Here is a 16,152-nt window from a genome sequence, read left to right on the forward strand (position 1 = left end):
GTGCGTGGAAGGCTCGGAGCAACGCAGGAGCATGGACATCTGTGGAGGGAACCCAGGAACGCTCCTCTGGACCATAACCACGCCAATGGACCAAAAACTGCAACCGACCGCGGACCAGGCGTGAGTCCAGGATATTGCTCACCTCATATTCCTCACGATTGCCCACTTGGACCGGACGGGGCCGAGGAACCGAGGAAGTGAAACGATTACACACCAATGGCTTCAACAGGGAGACATGAAACACGTTGGAGATCCGCATGCCAGGAGGAAGCGCAAGGGCATAGGCTACCGGGTTTACCCTGTGAAGCACTCGGAAGGGACCAACAAAGCGAGGCGCCAGCTTGGGAGTAGGCACTCGAAGGTTGAGGTTGCGGGTGGACAACCATACACGGTCTCCGACCTGGTAGGAAGGAGCGGGCGCTCGTCTGCGATTAGCCTGGAGTCTCTGGCGTTGCGCAGAGACCTCAAGGGACCTCTGGATCTGTACCCAAGAAGTACGTAGGACGGAAAGGTGATCCTCCACAGCCGGAGTATCCTGGGGAGAGAATACCTTCGGTAACACGGCAGGTTGGAACCCATAATTGGCCATGAAGGGAGACGTCCCAGAGGAAGAGTTCACCGCCGTGTTCCTGGCAAACTCAGCCCAAGGCAGGAGGTCAACCCAATTGTCTTGGTGATCGGAGACATAGCAACGAAGGAATTGCTCCAAGGCCTGATTGGATCGTTCTGCGGCCCCATTGGACTGAGGGTGGTAGGCCGAGGAGAAAGAGAGATGAATCCCCAACTGGGAGCAAAAGGCGCGCCAGAACCTGGACACAAACTGACTCCCCCGATCCGACACAATCTCCTTGGGCAAACCGTGCAACCGGAAGACCTCCCTGGCAAAAATCGAGGCCAACTCTTGTGCAGAGGGTAACTTCTTGAGAGGAACACAGTGGCACATTTTGGAAAACCGATCCACAATCATGAGAATGACCGTATGGCCTCGGGATGCAGGAAGGTCCACAATGAAATCCATCCCCAGGTGTGACCATGGACGCTCCCCGGTGGCTATGGGTTGCAAAAGGCCCAACGGAAGGTGCCGAGGGGACTTACTCTGGGCACAAACGGAGCATGCCGCTACATATGCAGCGATGTCGGAACGTAGAGAAGGCCACCAGAACAGACGTGAAACCGCCCAGGACAGCTGATTCTTTCCAGGGTGCCCCGCGGCCTTGGAGTTATGGTAGGTTCGCAACAACCGAGTGCGCAACTCCTCAGGCACAAAACATCTGCCGTTGGGTCTCCCAGAGGGAGCACCAGATTGAGCCGCCAAAATCTGCTCACCCAGAGGAGAGGTCAGGCTGGTGCGAATAGCAGCCAGGATCTGATTCGGGGGTATGACCGTAGTCGGAATCGACTCCTCCCCGGACAGCTCGGAGTACTGCCGTGATAAGGCATCCGCTCTGATGTTCTTGGAGCCGGGTAGGTAGGAGACCACGTAATTAAAACGTGACAAGAACAGAGCCCATCTGGCCTGACGTGGTGTCAATCTCTTGGCCTCAGAGAGGTAGGTCAGATTCTTGTGGTCCGTCAGGATGAGAACCGGAACCACCGAGCCCTCGAGCAAGTGCCTCCATTCTTTAAGGGCCTGCACGATGGCCAATAACTCCCTGTCACCAATCTGATAGTTGCACTCCGCGGAAGACAGTTTCCGGGAGTAAAACCCACAAGGAAGCAGAGGACCCTCTGGTGTTCTACGCTGAGACAGGAGGGCGCCTACTCCCGTCTCAGACGCGTCCACCTCGAGGACAAAAGGCAACCCAGGGTTGGGATGCGACAGAATCGGAGCCGACACAAAGGCGGACTTTAGAGCCTCAAAAGCTCGGATGGCCTCGAGTGACCAGACCTGAGGATTACTGCCCTTCCTGGTCAGATCCGTGAGAGGCTTGGCTAGCATGGAAAAGTCCCTGATGAACTTCCGATAATATTGGCGAAGCCCAAAAAGCGCTGCAGGGCACGAAGCCCACTGGGCTGGGGCCACTGTAAGACAGCCGAAACCTTCTCAGGATCCATGGAGAACCCCTCAGCGGAAATGATGTAACCTAAGAAGGTTACCTGGGATCGGTGAAATTCGCATTTCTCAAGCTTACCGAACAGCTTGTTCTCTCGTAAGCGTTGCAACACTCGTCTGACATCCAGAATGTGGGCCTCCATGGATGCAGAATATACCAAGATGTCATCCAAATAGACCACCACACACTGCTGCAACAGGTCACGGAAAACATCGTTGATGAATTCCTGGAAGACTGCGGGCGCATTGCACAACCCAAAGGGCATAACCAAGGATTCATAATGACCGGTCCTGGTGTTAAACGCGGTCTTCCACTCATCGCCCGCCTTGATCCTTACCAGGTTATATGCCGCCCTCAGGTCGAGTTTGGTAAAGACCGTGGCCCCTTTGAGGCGATCGAACAGCTCGGAAATCAAGGGTATCGGGTAAGCGTTCTTGATCGTGATGCGATTGAGACCCCTGTAGTCGATGCAAGGCCTCAACTCACCGCCCTTTTTTTTCACAAAGAAAAATCCAGCCCCTGCCGGGGACGAGGATTTGCGAATGTGTCCGCGTGAAAGCGCCTCCCTCACGTACTCCTCCATGGCCTCATTCTCCGCTACCGACAGTGGATAGACTTTGCCACGAGGAGGAACGGCACCAGATTGTAACTCTATGGCACAATCGTATGGGCGGTGCAGAGGTAGGGCAACCGCGCGCACCTTATCGAATACATCCCGGTACTCCTCGTATTCAGGAGGCAACAGAGAGTCCGAGGAAGTACACAGCAACTTGACAGGCCCATGGATGCAACTAGCCCCACACTGCGGTGACCACGAGAGGATCTCGGCCGATCTCCAATCGAAAGTCGGATTATGCTTCTGGAGCCAGGGGTACCCCAAGACCACCGAGTAGTGTGGAGACGAAATAACCTGGAGACAGACCGACTCTCTGTGAACGGCACCAATGGCCATCCCCACTGGAAGGGTCTCCTGAGTCACGTGTGGCGGCAGAAGGGGTCTGCCGTCTATCGCCTCAAGAGCCAGTGGGGAACCTCGAGGCTGCAGAGGAATGGAATTGGCGGCGGCGAACACACTATCAATGAACAAGCCACCAGCACCAGAGTCCACCAACGCCTGGGTCGTCACCGAGCCCCCGACCCAGGAGAGGACAACAGTAATCAGTGGTTTGTCAACACGGGAAACCGGGGACGAGGAGACTCCACCCAAGATCTGCCCCCGACAGGATCTCAGGTGCGAGCGTTTCCCGGACGGTTCGGGCATGCCAACCGAAAATGCCCACCGAGACCACAGTACATGCATCGGCCCTCGCGTCTCCGGAGTACCCTCTCCCCCTCGGACAGGCGAGCAACCCCCAGCTGCATGGGTTGACCCCCAGACCAGTCATCCCCAGGAGGCGTGGGAGGAGAGGGAGGCACGGGTGGGACAGCAAACGTAGGCGCCAATCTGTTAGAAGGCCTCCGCAGGCTCTCCTTAAAGGAAGGTCTCTCCCTGAGTCTGGTGTCAATCAAAATCAGGAAAGAAATAAGGGACTCGAGCTCCACTGGTAGGTCCTTGGCTGCAATCTCATCCTTCAAGGCATCCGAGAGACCATGAGAGAAAGCAGCGACCAGAGCCTCATTATTCCAGCCCACCTCTGCTGCCAGGGTACGAAACTCAATGGCGTATTCAGCTACGGATCGTGAACCCTGTCTGATGGACATAAGGAGCTTCGCAGCAGAGGCAGCACGAGCCGGCACATCGAATACCTTCCGAAGAGAAGCAACAAAACCGGAAAACTCGGCAACCACCGGATTGTTGTTCTCCCATAAAGGGCTGGCCCAGGCCAAGGCCTTGTCCGAGAGCAGCGAGATCAAGAAGCCCACCTTTGATCTCTCAGTAGGAAAGGCATGTGGCAGCAACTCGAAATAAATGGCCACCTGGTTAAGGAAACCTCGGCACTGAGTTGGCTCTCCCCCAAAGCGCTGTGGAAGGGGGGCAGAACCGGTCATACCCCGAAACACCGCAGGTGCAGCAACAGGTGTCGGGGTAGACTCTGGCGCAACAACCGGAGCGGCAGTAGGAGCGGGCCCAGGAGCGACAACCGACCCATCGGCAACGGAAGCTAAATGAGCCGTGCGTTCAAGCAGGGTTTGTAACGCCACAGCGAACCGACCCAACAGGTGATCCTGCTGATCAAGTCTGGCAACCAGCGTAGGTAGCGAGGATGGCCCTGTACCGTCAGAATTCGTTGCTTGGTCCTAATGTCATGGAACCATGAACCAGACGTACAACAGAGATAGGTGGAATAAGAAGGCTTTATTGAAAATCAAGCCGTAGCTAAAGTCCAAACGGATGGCTAAACCGAAGCAGGGTCTTGCGTAGACGGAGGTCAGGAACCAGGAGGGTAGTCAGACGTAGCCAGGATCAGGAACCAACGGGGTAGTCAGACGAAGCCAGGATCGGGAACCAACGGGGTAGTCAGACGAGGCCAGGATCAGGAACCAGAAGCAGCAGCAGTCTTTGAAGCATGTGCACACAGGAGGACCAAGCAAGGAACTGAAGCCACAGACCTTCTATATATATGAGCTAGGCATCCAGCTCCTCCCAGTGGGAAGGAGGAGCCGCAGGGTGGGAGGCTACAAGAAACCCAGAAACCAAGATGGCCGCCAGCACATGTCAAACGAAGGAGAACAGTGAGAAGGTAAGACCATGACAATTTCTCCTTCATCAGTCGGGTTCTTTTGATGGCGGGTGGTGTCCCCTGGTTTGGGGTTTCCTATTTTCACCATCTTCAGTCGGGTTTGCTGGCGTAAGCTAGGTAGAGAATGAGTCTGTGTAGCGGAGCTCAGGTGCTTGCGACCATTCCCTTCCGGCGCTAGCTCCACCCCCTTGGAGGCAGATTTTAATAGAATTGTTTTTGGGCACCATTTTGTATTTGAAGAGAACTCCGAGGAGAACCAAACACCAGCACTTCCACAACCAGAAAGGAGCTATCAACCGCATAGCATGATGGGTGAGACCAGACTAAATAGAGGAGTTGGAATGACCACTTAAGCTACAACTGAGACAAGAGGTGTGGTCATAACCAGCAACAACTAAGAAACAAGTGAAAAAAAGAGGCTGTCAGATCAAATCATGTGCAGCCAGTCTCTTAGATCTTCTGACCCCTATCACGGGAGAAACTGCGACATCTAAGAGCCATATATTTTTATATTTTTCTGTTGATTGTCTTAGGTAGGGTCTCATTTTTGTGGCCGTTTTGTAAACGCCGACAGGCTAGTTCGGGCTTTTCATGCCTCTCATCCTGAGAGACCTGGTCCTGAGTGTCCGGAGGCCCCTCGTAGAGAGGGGGTACTGTCACGAGGGTGTCAAGAACCACGCCTGACTCCGTTATAACCGGGGTCAGGAAATCGCAGCGGTTGTAGAAAGATAGGGCTGTTTATTTATGGTAGCTTTCTGGGTTTGCTTTGCAACCCTTTTTGGCTCACTCAGGGATCCGTAGCTCCTTCTCCTCAGCTGTTCCTTGTCCAGCACTCCCAACCTCCTTATATTCCCCTCTCCCACTTCTCTGGTTGCCAGATATAGAGCTTCCTGCCTGGACTTCTATACTGACCCACTGGAGCTGTGTTGCTGCGTTCCCTGGTTGTTGTTCCAGAACGTTACCCTCCGGATCCCTGCTGGGCCTTTGTGGTCTGCTGTTGTCGCCCACCTGGGATTATATGTTTGTCTGTATTGCCTGTCCTCTCCTTGGTGTTTTCCTCTTAGTGTCAGTGGTGCGGACTAGTGATCCCACCTCCCCGTTCACTACCTAGGGCTCATCTTAGGGAAAGCCAGGGTTTAGGCACGTGATCGGCGTACGGGTGAGGAACCCGTCTAGGGACGTCAGGGCAGTCAGGTGCCAGCCGCAAGGTGAGTCAGGGGTCGCCACCTTTCCCTCTCCCTTGGGCAGGGCCTTCCCTTTTCCCTCCCTTTGCGTGACGCCGGTCATTACAGGTACATATGACTTTTTGATAACTTTTTTGATTTCACTTTTTGTGAGGCAAGGTGACAAAAAAGGCTGTTTTAGCACAGTTTTTATTTTTTTACAGCATTACAGCATTCACCTGAGAGGGTATATGATGTGATATTTTTATATAGCAGGTTGTTATGGACACGGCAATACCCAATGTGTCTATTATTTTTTTAAGGTGTACACAGTAAAAGCATTTTTGAATAGCATAAAATCTTGTTTTTGTGCTGCCATGTTCTGAGAGCCATTTTTTTTATTTTCCGGTGATTGTCTTAGGTTGGGTCTCATATTTTGTGGGATGAGATGACGGTTTGATTGGTACAATTTTGGAGTGCATGCAACTTTTTGATCTCTTGGTATTACACTTTTTGTTGATCAATTGTTAGGTGTCGTCTTGATCTCATGATGTCAAAATCATTATGAGGACTGTTTAACCCCTTAAGGACCAGGCTCATTTTTACCTTAAGGACCAGGCCATTTTTTGCAAATCTGACCATTGTCACTTTATGTGTGAATAACTTTAAAACGCTTTTACTTATCCAGGCCATTCTGAGATTTTTTTCCGTCACATATTGTAATTTCATGACACTGGTAAAACGGAGTAAAAAAAAACATTTTTATTTATAAAAAGAAAGACCAAATGTACCAAAAATTTTGCAAAATTAGCAAATTTCCAAGTTTCAATTTCTCTACTTCTATAATACATAGTAATACCTCCAAAAATTGTTATTAATTTACATTCCCCATATGCCTACTTCATGTTTGTATCACTTTGGGAATGCCATTTTATTTTTTTGGGGACGTTACAAGCCTTAGAAGTTTAGAAGCAAATCTTGAAATTTTTCAGAAATTTTCCAAAACCCACTTTTTAAGGACCAGTTCAGGTCTGAAGTCACTTTGTGAGGCTTACATAATAGAAACTGTTGCAGAGCTCCAATACATACCATCAATATCTTCACTTGTAGCTGAAGAAGCAGGTCAATATCCAAGAGACAATTTCCCCAGTAACTGGATGACACACAGTTTTGGAGTCAACTGACTTTACTAGGCATGGCACACAAGGTTTCAAACCTCAACAGCGTCATTTAAATACAATGGAGTGAATAGATTATGATAATACAAGGAAAGGTAGGTTCAAACAATAGCAAGGGCTGATGGGAGGTTGAGGGGGGACACTACAGCTAGTATAAACAGGTCTGGCAGTGTCACCCTCTGGGACACTGCCCTGATCTTGGGAAACAATGGAACAGGAAAAAGGGGAAGGGGCGGGTGTACAGACAGCCGAACATAAAATAATATAAAATGGTCCATCTGTTACAGAAATCACCCAAAAATGACCCCATTTTAGAAACTACAACCCTCAAGGTATTCAAAACTGAGTTTACAAACTTTGTTAACCCTTGAGGTGTTCCACAAGAGTTATTGGCAAATGGAGATGAAATTTCAAAATTTCTATTTTTTGGCAAAATTTCTATTTTTTGGCAAAATTTCCATTTTAATCCATTTTTTCCAGTAACAAAGCAAGGGTTAACAGCCAAACACAACTTAATATTTATTGCCCTAATTCTGTAGTTTATAGAAACACCCCATATGTGGTAGTAAACTACTGTTCGGGCACACGGCAGGGCGCAGAAGGAAAGGCACACCATATGGTTTCTGGAAGGCAGATTTTGCTGGACTGGTTTATTTACACCATGTCCCATTTGAAGCCCCCCTGAGGCACCCCTAGAGTAGAAACTCAAAACACGTGGCCCCATTTTGGAAACTACGGATAAGGTGGCAGTTTTGTTGGGACTATTTTTAGGGTACATATTATTTTTGGTTGCTCTATATTACATTTTTGTGAGGCAAGGTTACAAAAAATTTAAATTCTGAAATGTCATCTCCATTTGCCAATAACTCTTGTGGAACACCTAAGGCCTCTTTCACACGGGCTAGATTTCCGCGTGGGTGCAATGCGTGAGGCGAACGCATTGCACCTGCACTGAATCTGGACCAATTCATTTCTATGGGGCTGTGCACATGAGCGGTGATTTTCACGCATCACTTTTGCGTTACGTGAAAATCGCAGCATGTTCTATATTGTGCATTTTTCACGCAATGCAGGCCCCATAGAAGTGAATGGGGTTGCGTGAAAATCGCAAGCATCCGCAAGCAAGTGCAGATGCGGTGCGATTTTCACGCACGGCTGCTAGGAGATGATAGGGATGGGAGTTATAAGGGAAAATAATAGCATTCTGAATACAGAATGTATAGTACAATAGGGCTGGAGGGGTTAAAAAAATGAAAAAAATTAACTCACCTTAATCCACTTGTTTGTGCAGCCGGCATCTCTTCTGTCTTCTTCTTTGAGGAATAGGACCTTTGATGACGTCACTACACTCATCACATGGTCCTTCACATGATCCATCACCATGGCAAAAGATCATGTGATGGGCCATGTGATGAGCACAGTGACGTCATCAAAGATCCTATTCCTCAAAGAAAGAGACAGAAGAGATGCCAGCTGCGCGAACAAGTGGATTAAGGTGAGTTAAATTATTATTATGGTTTTTTTTTAACCCCTCCAGCCCTATTGTACTATGCATTCTGTATTCAGAATGCTATTATTTTCCCTTATAACCATGTTATAAGGGGAAATAATACAATCTACACAACCTTGAACCCAAACCTGAACTTCTGTGAAGAAGTTCGAGTCTGGGTACCAACATTCAGTTTTTTATCACACGCGTACAAAACACATTGCATCCTTTGCAATAAAAACAGAACAACGGAACGCAATCGCAGTCAAAACTGACTGCAATTGGGTACCTACTTGCGCGGGTTTGCCGCTACGCATCCGGACACGCTTGTGTGAAAGAGGCCTAAAGGGTTAACAAAGTTTGTAAAATCAGTTTTGAATACCTTGAGGGGTGTAGTTTCCAAAATTGGGTCACTTTTTGGGAGTTTCTACTCTAGGGGTGCATCAGGAGGGCTTCAAATGGGACATGGTGTAAATAAACCAGTCCAGCAAAATCTGCCTTCCAAAAACCATATGGCACTCCTTTCCTTGTGCGCCCTGCCGTTTGGCCATACAGCATTTTACGACCACATACGACCACGTGTTTCTGTAAACTACAGAATCAGGGCAATAAATATAGAGTTTTGTTTGACTGTTAACCCTTGCTTTGTTAATGGGAAAAAATGGATTAAAATGGAATTTTTTAAAAAAAATTGCTGTTTTGGCACTGTTTTTATTTAATTTTTTGACTGTATTAATCTGAGGTCATGTGTTATTTTTATAGAGAAGATTCTTAAGGACACTGCAATACCTAATATGTCTAAAATAAGATAAAATAAAAACATTTTAGTATCTCCATAGTCTGAGAGTCATTTTTAAAAAAAATTTGGGCAGATTATCTTAGGTAGGGGTTCATTTTTTGCTGGATGAAACTAATTTGGGGTGCTTATGACTTTTTGCTATTACACTTTTTGGGATGTAAGATGACAAAAAAATAGCTTTTTTTACACTGTTTTTATTTAATTTTTTGACTGTGTTCATCTGAGGCGTTAAACATCTCATATAGATGGACACTAAAGGGGTTTTCTGTGATCTGAAAAAGTGAGGGTACAAGGACGACACATGACTGCTACAGAATCATCAAGAAGGGTCACCTAGGACCCCCAGAGCGGCTGCAGTGTTCAGGCTTTCCTTATTGTTATTATTTTTTCTTAAATTTAGATAAAAAAATTTCCAGAACGCTTCTTTTTAAGACATCTCCAAATCATGAGTCAGGACGCCTGTCCACATCGCTGCTGATCCGCAAATTACAGGCGGATTGCCACTAACTGCAAGGGTTTTGCAGACGCAGCACGTATTAACCAGGTGATTCACTTTTACTTGTGGCAAATAGGGGTAAATCGCCTGTAGTTACAGCGGCTTCACCAATAGGATGCGATATTGAGAGGTGATGTCTCCGCCACCTTTAAAGATCTAAGGATGGGGATTAGTGGTGTATTATCACACCACCGATCACCATTCTATTCCGGGTTTTTGGGTCATTTGAGACCCGAATGACCCGGAAACGCAGCAAACCGCAGGTCTGAATTGACCTGCGGTTTGCTGCGATCGCCGATACGGGGGAGGGGTCACAGGACCCCCCTCAGCATTGTCACAGAGTGCCTGCTGAATGATTTCAGGAGGCACTCTGTACCTATCACCACCACGCGGCATGTTTGCCCTGTGTCCTTAAGTACTCGGACATCAAGTATCATACCTGTACGCCCTGTGTCCGTAAGAGGTTAAATACCTAATTCTAATTGAACCAGGACATTTGTTGGACGATTCATGGATTAAACACCTGTTGTGAGTTTTGCTGTTAAGCTGATTGTTAGAGAACCTCAAGTTGTGCAAAAAGTACTGAAACATTGAACAGTTGGACATGTGCATTCAAAAGTTTAGAGAAGGTCACATTAAGTTAACTTGTAAAGTGCATTTTAGGTTCACCCTGAAATTTCACCCACAAGCCAAATATCTGTAACTTTTTGTGAGTAGTGTATAGTATGATTCCCTGGGGGCTGAAGGAGAAGAGCTTCTTGACAGCCTCTGGCTCTGCCCGCTGTGCTGACTGGATCTGGGAACGTGACATGTGTCTGGGTAACTGTGGTCTCATCAATCAGTGCTAATCCTGTCGTATAGTTTCCATCCAAACAAAACCGAGAGCAATTAACAAAGATGATTCTGTGATCTGAATGGATGGTTGTCTTCAACAATTGAGGAGCACTGTTTTGTGTGGATTGGCCACAGTCATGTTCAGTCTCTCCCTATCATATTCAACGACTAGGATATGACATACTCGGCTTTATGACTCACTGTCAGAATCAGTTCGCTCAGACCCATGATCGACGAAGCAAGATTGCCAATGGGGAATGTGGAGTCTGCACTGTGAGGGGCCTGAAACCTAAAATATGCTCAGTCGCTTTGACCGCATAGTGTATGGCTTTGTTTGGCACATTCATCAAAACCCCTTTCCACTGTTGAAAGAAGCCTGGAGAAGTATGCCAAAGGTCTATACTCAGATCCTATCTTTTGTAGCTGGAGTGGTGATATAGACTGCATGTCCCTGCATGAGCTTGAACGCCCATTTCCCCCTCAGGATGCGGGGATGCTAGAGTTGAAAAAGCCTCTTCCTGGAGTTCTGTCCAGTTCTTTAGGAAAGGTTCATAGAGGGGGTTTGATCTAGTTTGGGTTAGTGGTCCCAACAATTCCCTCAACAGAACCAAATGTGCTTCCATGGTCTCTATGTGAAGGAGTAGATCATCTACATATTGCAACAGACATTCTAGCTGTGAATAGACACTTTGTACGGCCACTGATGCCTGATGGAAATATTTAGGACTCCTGTGAAACCCCTGGGGGAGTACTGCTTGTTCCCCAAAGTGAAAGCAAACTTGTACCTACATCTCTCAGTCAGTTCTATAGAGAAAACCCCCACTCAATGGTTGAGAATATGCGACTTTTGTTGCTTATTCTCTCCACTATGTCAGGAATCGGGGCCACAACTGGGGCAGACATGGGGGTGTACTTATTAAAGGGGTTCTCTGGGCATAACCTAATAATTGCTGCCTAAATCTAACCCGTGGAAGAAAGAGGAGGGTCCATTCACACGTCCGCAATTTTTTATCAGCATCCGTTCCGCAAAATTGCGGAATACATGCGGGCCCATTAATTTCAATGGGACCTCAAAAGATGCGGACAGCATTCAGTATGCTGTCCGCATCCACAATTCCGTTCCGTTCTGTTATGCGGATCCGCAAAAAAAGTAGAGCATGTCCTACTTTTGCCTGCAAATTGCGGTCCGTGGCCCCATTGAAGTCAATGCAGAAAGGTACCAAATGTCATCCACAGGAAATAGAAAAAAAAGATTCTGCCCCATGTGACCTTCAGCGGCACCAGGGAGAGCTGTGGAGAAGTGGCCAGAAGGGAGACTGAATCTGAAAGTGATACCAAAATGATGTGGAAAAGCTAATAATTCTCATCCAGGAGCGGCCAGCATTGTGGCACACAAGACCTAAAGTTTATCATGACCGGAAAAGTAAGGATAGATCATGGGAGGAAATAGCAAAAGAGTTGCTTAAAACCACATGGACCTCCGCCTCAGTTTCAAAGAAAAAAAAAATCTGTGAGTACATAATTTTATAAAAATATTTATTAGGGTATTTTTTATTGCTTCATACTCACATCCATGGAGCACAGTCTCCTAGCCTGCCGTGCTCTGGAGTGCAGGCGTGCACGGTGTAATTGGTTGCTATGACGCTGTGCGCTGCTGCACTCAGCAGCATGGAAGGCCAGTTTTACAAAAAAGAAAAAATTAAAAAAATGTAAATTTATTTTTCCATTATTTTCTTTATAGTACATCAAGTCAAGAAATGTTAGAATACTTGCTGGGACCAATTCTAGAGGGAATTAAACCTGAAACACAGGAGCGGTGACGGAGGCAAAAAGTAAAAACTCTACATGTAAAATTGTCACCTGCAGTTTCTAAAACCTATTATGGATTTAAGAAGGTAAGTCATTTTTGTTTTATATTTTTAGTATAGTGGAGTTTTCACTAGTTTATAATTAATAAAAGCGGTACCTCACACTGTAGCCCATGTAACCTAGATGTCATATCGCTAATTTTTTTTATATGCTGCTCTGTTGTGCCGCTGTGCCCCTCATTCTGTTTATGTACCCTGTATGCTAATTAATAGCATCATAACACCGGGAAGAAGACATCAACTTTTCTCCGCCTGTGTTTCTTCTATCTGGTTGTGGCGCTGTCCAACAACAGCGGAGCGCGTCACAGACATTGAGAAAAACAGCTCACCTTCTCCCTGGCTGTGATGTGCTCCACTGTGATTGGACTGTGCCACAGCCAGATAGAAGAAACACCCAGTAAATAAAACGTATGTCTCCTCCTCTCTGTTCCGATGTTAGTAATTAGCATACAAGGCGCCTAAACAGAATGGGGGTTACAGCGGTGCTACGGAGGAGCATACCATGAAAAATATAAGCGATATGTGCTACAGTGTGAGTGTAACCCCCTTTTTCTTACACCATCTGCGACACCTCCAGCTTTCGCACTCACTCGGTCACCAGCTCCTCCAGGCATTAACTCTATGTGGACTCTAAGGGATGACACTCAGGTCTTCTGTGGGTTAAATCTTTATTGAGGTGGAGTGCACTTGGCTGGGGCCTGTAATACAACAGGGAAACACTGCCACTATCTGTTATACAGCCAGGCCACCAGCCCACCTCCTTCACAGCTAATGTCTGCCCTCCAAATATATTATAAAACAGTGATTGTATAGTGGATTTTACATTGAACAAGTATATGAAGATAACAGCAACATACCTGTAATACAACAGGGAAACACTGCCACTATCTGGTATATAGCCAGGTCACCAGCCCACCTATATCATAACAGGCAGTCATTATATTACATTCCCACATACGTGTTACAGGATATAACAAAGCATACAGAAAAATAAACAAGAGAAAATCATTTACAAAGATATTGCAGCAGGGTGACCTGGAATACAGCATGTCTTACAGCCATCTTAGGAAGAGCACATGGCTCTCTAACTCTACATCATCTACTCAGCCCAGCATGTGCTGCAGGGTTTAAAGGCTGCTAAAAAAAAACATACAGTCACCTCTTTATATTCTACAGAACTATTATGGGTATATATCATAACTTTTTACAACAGATAAATGAACCTTAGCTTTAGAGATCCTACCTCCTTCACAGCTAATGTCTGCACTAGTGATGTCCGGATCATGAACGAATCGTTCTTTTGAACCGATTCAGTTCACTGATCCGGAAGAGTCGGTTCCTCTGACTGAGCCGATCCGAATGAAACGGCTCAGTCAGATCAGCATAGAAGCAGCAGCAGGCAGTGAAATAGGAGCCTCCAGGGGACGCTAGCCCCGCCCCTCCCCGCCCTCCAACCAATCAGAGGCAGCCAGCACTGCCTACCACAGCACAGGGGGAGTCGCAAGGAATCGTCTGAGTCTATTAGTTAAAAGAATCGAATGAGTCAGAGACTCATTTGATTCTTTTGAGTTAAAAGAGCCGTGAGTCACCGAGTCCCTGCCAGGCTCCCTGCTCTGCGGCTCCCTGTAAGTCCGTCCGTCCGGGGGGAAGGGGGGGCATTAATCTAGCATGTAGCAGAGCTGTGTGTGTACAGGGTGCATGCAGCAGTGTAGCATCATGCTACACTGCTACATGCACCCTGTACACACACAGCTCTGCTACATGCTGTAGTAGAGCAGGAAGTCTGGTAGGGACTCGGTGATTCTTTTAACTAAAACTCTCAGACAATTATGGAGCGAACCATACTGATAAATTCAGTGTGGTGAGCCATGATGACATGGCACCTAACATTACAGTTAATATGTTTGATTATATATATTACTTACCTATGTGAAGAATGGGTTAACCCAGATGCTGTGGGTGCTTGCGCTGATATCTTCAAATTTGATTGGAGATCACTTTAACTGCCAGTCTGGGAACCTATAAAAGAACAGAAAATAACGATTTTGGCTCATTCACGTAAGTATTTTTCAAGATACAGACCTGCGTTCATCTGTGTCATGGAAGATCTGTTGAAACAACTTATTTTCAGAGCAGAGAGCCAAGGGGGAGAAGAATGGCTGAGGAAGTGCTTACAGCAAGGACCGGACCAGCAAGAAGAGCTTCTTTTATCTTCTAATCCCGTCTGCTGCGCAGTACCTGGCGCGAGCGCTGAACTGATCGATCCTCCCTGCGATAATTTTATGCGCATGCGCGAAAAACCGGAGACCCGCTCGCCGATTAAAAAACGTCAGCGGAGAGACAAGAGGGCATATTCCCCTTCACAATATGCGCCTCCTTCTAGGACCAAGAAAACCAACTTATCTTCAAGCCGAGCCAGCAGGAAAATTCAACGGCGTCATTTTCAACAGCATTCAACTGTCACTCAGGAGCCATCACCTGCTTCAACAGTTGATCATCCTCCTACATCATCTGCTTCTGGTGAGCTGAATTATAACTTTTTAAGTGACTGCAAACCGCAGGGCACTATTAATCAAGAGATTAATTCACCTGACATTGATTCTTCTAAATTGAAGATTCAGTTGTTTGATGAATTTTTACTTTACCTTTCTAAAAAGGATGAATCACCAAAAAATGTTTGGTCTGGATTAGCAGATGTCAGTCAAGTTAATACCCTTAATAGTCTGACTGCTGCTAATTCAACCATTCAACCGTCCACTAATGTACCTAAAATGTCCAATATTAACTCTGAAATGGCAGTAATTCCTGAGCTTGAATTTAACTCAGGTATAAAGGAGACATCTGTTAAAGAAGTTCTGGTGTGTCAAATTTCTCCATTAGGGTTTCATTTACCCTTGAGCGTGAAAGAAAAAATTTGGAGAAAAGAATATGTTGAAATTTTTTCTCTTCTTCCTTCATCTAGTGAGAATTTAAAAAGTGAATTATTGAAAGACAAAAAATCAGATTCTGAAGAAAAGAGAAAATTACACCAGAAATCCTTTTTTAACTGGCTGCAAGCATTTAATATATACGCAGCGGTTTTGGGTGAAAAATTTCCTAGTCTTTGTACTGGTTTATTTTACCATGCAGATACTATTTTGGAGGCATATAGAAATTTTGGCGGAATGGGTTGGTGTCTGTATGACGAATCCTTTCGTCAGAAACTTGCAGTATATCCGAATCTAAATTGGGGTAGTAAAGATGTCGGGCTTTGGTTGAATTTAATGCTCCCTAACAAAAACAATCTTTTTCGTCAACCCAATTTCATTAACGTCAAAAAAGGTATCTGTTTCGCATTTAACGAGTCACATTGCAGATGGCAACATAATTGCAAATATAGACACGAGTGTTCTTTCTGTGCCGGTTCTCATTCAGCCTCAAAATGTTTTAAAAAACAAGGTATTCACTTCCCAACTTCTAACAAGGAAATTCAATCATTTAAACAAGGTGACTCCGCTGAATTTGCCAAGAATAATTCAGTGGCTAGGTCATTACCCAAACATTCAGATGGCTAATTTATTAATTGACAGTTTTACCAATGGGTTTTTCAT

At 46.3% G+C, this 16,152-nt stretch overlaps 1 long non-coding RNA gene across 1 annotated transcript in view; it reads right to left on the reverse strand.

The window, feature by feature from the left end:
- The window catches only part of LOC122939642, a 128,802-nt gene extending 115,330 nt beyond the window's left edge, over window positions 1-13,472 (reverse strand). Inside the window, exon 1 of the long non-coding RNA XR_006390131.1 lies at window positions 13,420-13,472. This is a non-coding gene — a long non-coding RNA (uncharacterized LOC122939642). The remainder of the gene's footprint in view (window positions 1-13,419) is intronic.
- Window positions 13,473-16,152: the final 2,680 nt, after the last annotated feature.

Source organism: Bufo gargarizans, chromosome 5 (assembly GCF_014858855.1).
Source record: "Bufo gargarizans isolate SCDJY-AF-19 chromosome 5, ASM1485885v1, whole genome shotgun sequence".
Lineage (NCBI taxonomy): Eukaryota > Metazoa > Chordata > Amphibia > Anura > Bufonidae > Bufo > Bufo gargarizans.